The following is a 5,184-nucleotide window of genomic DNA, read 5'->3' on the forward strand; positions in this document are numbered from 1 at the left end:
TGACCTTACGCCCCGGCGGAAGAGCCTGCGGCCTCGTTTACTATTGGCTGAAAGCAAAGGCCTTGAGGGCAGCCGATGGCTGAGGGCGAACGGGATGGCTGGGCTGGACTAGGCCGAAGCCGGTATCCGCCGATCCTGAGAGATCCTGTGGGATCCGTCTCGGCCCGACTTAACGCGCAGCCTTTCTTCGGTCTCCCGAAACCACCCTGAACTCACTCACCTTCCCCCACAGCGCACGTTTGCTGAGCACCTTCCCGCCCCTGGCGAGCCCTTTCATCTTACAAAGGCCCTTTGCTTTTCTGGCAACCAGAAGTAAAATGTTAGGGGTTGCCCGCTCTGCACGACTCCAGCGTAGTGCTCCCCCCATCCACTGTCCCTGTCGTTTCTTACCTGGCCTTGTCGCTGCTGCTCCCGCTTGCACACCACTCAGTCCGTGCTCCAGCCACAGAGAGCTCCCTGCTGTCTTAACAGTGCAGCGTCCTCTCAGCGTCTCCTCAACCCCTCAGCCCATCACCACTCCACTGAAGTCAAGTGGTCCCACTTGTAATTTCTGAATCCCAGGGACGTTTCAGGCCTTACTTTGCACACAGTGCCTTGAATGCTTGTCCAGATACCCTGTTCTCCCTACTTGTATCTAGCAAACTCCTGCTCATCTAAGATCCAGCGGGAGCACCTCCTTTGAAGTTCCATGAAGCCAAGAACCAGTTCACTCAGATGGTCCTCACCAGTTTTGTCCTAGAGTTTAACGTGCAGCCAGGAACAAGGGAGGCCCTCGTGAACCATTTGGGAGTCTAGGGGCCTGGGTTCCTGTCCTGGCTCCACTACTGACTTGTCCAGTGACGTTGGGAAGTTGTTTCACCTCTAAAATGAGAAGGTTAAATCAATACATGAAAGTAATCTTTTTTTTTAAATAAATGTGATGTTTGAACATCATGGCCTGTGGGATCTCTTGCAGCCCTTTATGATCCATGATCCGAAATTAGTCCCAAATGCTAAGGGCAAATTATTTCTTTTTTTCCCCTCCTCTTCCTCCCTTTTCTCTTTTTTTTATAAGCGTGATACCTGTGTCAACTTTAATAATGTAAGAGCCAGTTATTTAACCAGCAAAAGTGAGGTTATTTAGGAATAGGAAGAGAAATCGCAAATCAGGGAGCACACCCTATGGTAGACCACAGGCAAATCCAGAGAACAAGGAAGGGATTGCTTTTATAGGGAAAGGGGCATAGTTGGAAGAGGCTGTGATAACCAAGTTGGAAGGGCTGTGATAACCAGAGTCCTTTGGAAGAAGCCGGGACTCCAAAGTATGGTGACTTCCCATTGGTGGGGTAGAGGCATCTTCCTGTCCCAGATGTAGGGATTTGTCTATTCCTATTTGGAATAACTGAAGATACATGGTGAGGCACACAAGCCCTCACCTACAGGCCTGTCCCGACGCCCAATTTTAGCTGTGTGTTAGTTGCTCAGTTGTGTCTGACTCTATGGGACCCCAAGGGTTGTAGCCCAACCAGGCTTCTCTGTCCATGAGATTCTCCAGGCAAGAATACTGGAGTGGATTGCCATGCCCTCCTCCAGGAGATCTTCCCAACCCGGGGATCGAACCCTGGTCTCCTGCATTGCAGGCAGATTCTTTACCGGCTAATCTAGGGAAAGTGAAAGTCACTCAGTCGTGTCCGACTCTTTGGGACCCCAGGTACCATACAGTCCATGGAATTCTCCAGACCAGAATACTGGAGTGGGTAGCCGCTCCCTTCTCCAGGGCATCTTCCCGACCCAGGAATCGAACCAGGGTCTCCTGCATTACAGGCAGATTCTTCACCAACTGATCTTGCTGCTGCTAAGTCACTTCAGTCGTGTCCGACTCTGTGCGACCCCATAGACGGCAGCCCATCAGGCTCCACCGTCCCTGGGATTTTCCAGGCAAGAACACTGGAGTGGGGTGCCAACTGATCTTCAGTTCAGTTCAGTTCAGTCGCTCAGTCGTGTCTGACTCTTTGCCACCCCATGAATCGCAGCACGCCAGGCCTCCCTGTCCATCACCAACTCCTGGAGTTCACTGAGACTCACATCCATCGAGTCGGTGATGCCATCCAGCCATCTCATCCTCTGTCATCCCCTTCTCCTCCTGCCCCCAATCCCTCCCAGCATCAGGGTCTTTTCCAATGAATCAACTCTTTGCATGCAGTGGCCAAAGTATTAGAGTTTCAGCTTCAACATCAGTCCTTCCAATGAACACCCAGGACTGATCTCCTTTAGGATGGACTGGTTGGATGTCTTGACCTGCTGCTGCTGCTGCTGTCGCTTCAGTTGTGTCCAACTCTGTGCGACCCCATAGACGGCAGCCCACCAGGCTCCCCCATCCCTGGGATTCTTCAGGCAAGAACACCGGAGTGGGTTGCCATTTCCTTCTCCAATGCATGAAAGTGAAAAGTGAAAGGGAAGTCGCTCAGTCGTGTCCGACTCTTAGCAACCCCATGGACTGCAGCCTACCAGGCTCCTCCATCCATGGGATTTTCCAGGCAAGAGTACTGGAGTGGGGTGCCATTGCCTTCTCCGGTTGGATGTCTTGACCTAGGCAGTATTAAATGAGAAGCCACACTGCACCCCAGTTGGAACTGTAGACCTGAGAGCATGTTTGGCTCCTGCAAACACCAGATGGATAATGGCAGACAACTGTAAACTACTATGAACTTAGCCAGTTGCTTAATCCAATCATAGCTTTTGAGTCAAGGGTAGTATTTTACTAGAACAGATCGACACGGTTTCTGGAACTTCCAGATAATACTGATCTGGTGAATGGGTTCTTTTCAATCCCAGTGGTAAAGAGGACCAAAGGCAGCTTGCCTCTGTATGGAAAGGATGCTCCTACTCGTTACTTCTCCCTGCCCTCACTCCTGAAACCTCCAAAACTGAGGCTCTGTGTACAAGACTTTGTGTCCATCTCTGCTTTTATTGATAAATCTGAGACATATATTGATAAAGGAGAACTATGTAAAGATTACTGTATACGGGTTCTCCTGAAAACCGACAGGGGGAACAGGATTCTCACTATGTGCCATCTGCAAGCTGGAGACCCAGGAGCCTGGGTGTAGTTGTAGACTGAGTGTAGAACTACACTGCTGGTGTCATTCCACTGTAGTTCTGGTGTAGTTCCAGTCTGAGCCCAAAGACCTGAGAACCAGAGTAGCCATGCTGGAGGTTCCAGATTGAGGGCAGGGGAAGATCAATGCCCCAGGTCAAACAGGCAGAGAGAAAGAAAAAGAACATTCAACCTTCTCTGCCTTTCTGTTCAACTGGGGCTGTCAGTGGGCTGGCTGAGGCCCAGGCACGTTGGGGAGAGCCAGTTTCTGTTCTCAGTCCACCCATACAAATGCTCATCATCTCTTCCAGAAACACCATCACAGGCACACTCAGAAATGTTTAACCACCTCTGGGCATCCTTCGGCCCAGCTCAGTTGACATATTAAATCAAGCATCACAATTAGTAATATAGTTACGATATACTTGCATATGTATAAAATGCATATATAATTGTCAACTGTTCTTTCATACGCCGGGCTGTCTTTTTATTTAGTGCAGTTTTGGGTTTTAAATATCTGTTTTTTTGCAAAACTGACAATGCTGACAATACTTGCCAGGATTAAATAATCAATAGCCCTACACGAGACTTTTGAATTTCCAGAACATTTTTCTTTTAAGGGATATCTGACAGAACCATTGGTTTGGGATTTAGGAACAAAAGGGCGCCATTTCATACTCTGCAAGGTGAACCAGAGCCACTGGGTGGCAATGTTTGCCCGTTAATTTTCTGGCTCCCACTAAGGAAGACACAGATAAAACAGCGGGAAAGTTGAGTTTGGCCCAAGGAGACCTGAATTTAGTCACACCTGGGCTTTTACATTTTGCTATCAAAGCCCGGGTGGTTTTTTATACTGGCTTTATGCTGGCAAAGACTTACATTTTTGTCCAAATTGCTATTCTGAATAGACGGTCCTACAGTAAAATATCAGTTACCCCCAAATGTTAAAATGTCTGCGAATTGTTAGCCAAACTAAATCTTCTCCCCACTCATAATGTCATCTTTCTGTAGACATCCTAATTTCTTTGTTACTTTGTGATAGATGAAATTCTCCAGTTAGGGAAAGAGTGAACTTAATTAGTCCTATATATTTTTATTATTAACTTTGAATTACACAATTAATCTATGACTTTTACCTTTGTAGAAGAACTAATAAAACACTATACATGGCTAAGGCTAAAGACTCATTTAACCACAGCACCACATATATATGGTACTATGGAAAAATATTTTATTTTTGCTACATGTGTGTTTTTTTAAAATTAGATAATATGTATTTCATGCTTCAACTTCATTTTCTCACTCAAAACTATATTGGAAATACTTTCACAACAATGTGTTTGGATTTACCCCATTCTTTTCCACTCTTGGATATCAGTGTAAGTGAACTACATCTTATTTAACCATTCTTCTGATGGACATTCGAGTTGTTTCCAGTTTTTTCTATTATAGTGAATATTCTTGTATATGTTCCTTTTGCATTTATTTGAGGGTATCTCTTGGGTAGATGGGAAGCCCCAGTGGGGCTGCAATGTAGGAGATGAGGGTTCTATCCGTGGCTTGGGAAGATCCCCTAGAGGAGGAAATGGCAACCTACTATAGTATTCTTGCCTGGAAAATTCCATGGACAGAGGAACCTGGTTGGCTACAGTCCATGGGGTGGCAAATAGTCACGTGACTGAGCACATACACGCAACCTCCCCAACCAGGGTAAATACCGAAAAACAAAACTGCTGGGTCACAGAAAATACTCATTTGGAAAATTTAATAAATGATTTCAATTTCCAAAAGTTGTGCTTCAATAGAATATGGGTAGATTCATTTTTCCATACACCCAACACCTGGATACAAACTTTTCAATTTTTTGTCAATCTAATACCTAAAGCACATTTCATTACTGATTCACTTTTTATTTCTGTAATCTCTAGAAGGTTTAAACACGCTTACTAGCATTTCGTGCTTTTCCTTTACAGAGAATCGTCTATTCATATTCTTGGAGACATTTCTATTGGGTTGTTTGTCTTACCAATTTATAGAAATGACTGATATATAACATAGAAATTGTTATGTGTTGAAATGTGTTGAAAATTTTTATTTTTTTAATTTAT

This window comes from Bos indicus, chromosome 25, assembly GCF_029378745.1.
Source record: "Bos indicus isolate NIAB-ARS_2022 breed Sahiwal x Tharparkar chromosome 25, NIAB-ARS_B.indTharparkar_mat_pri_1.0, whole genome shotgun sequence".
NCBI classification, from domain to species: domain Eukaryota; kingdom Metazoa; phylum Chordata; class Mammalia; order Artiodactyla; family Bovidae; genus Bos; species Bos indicus.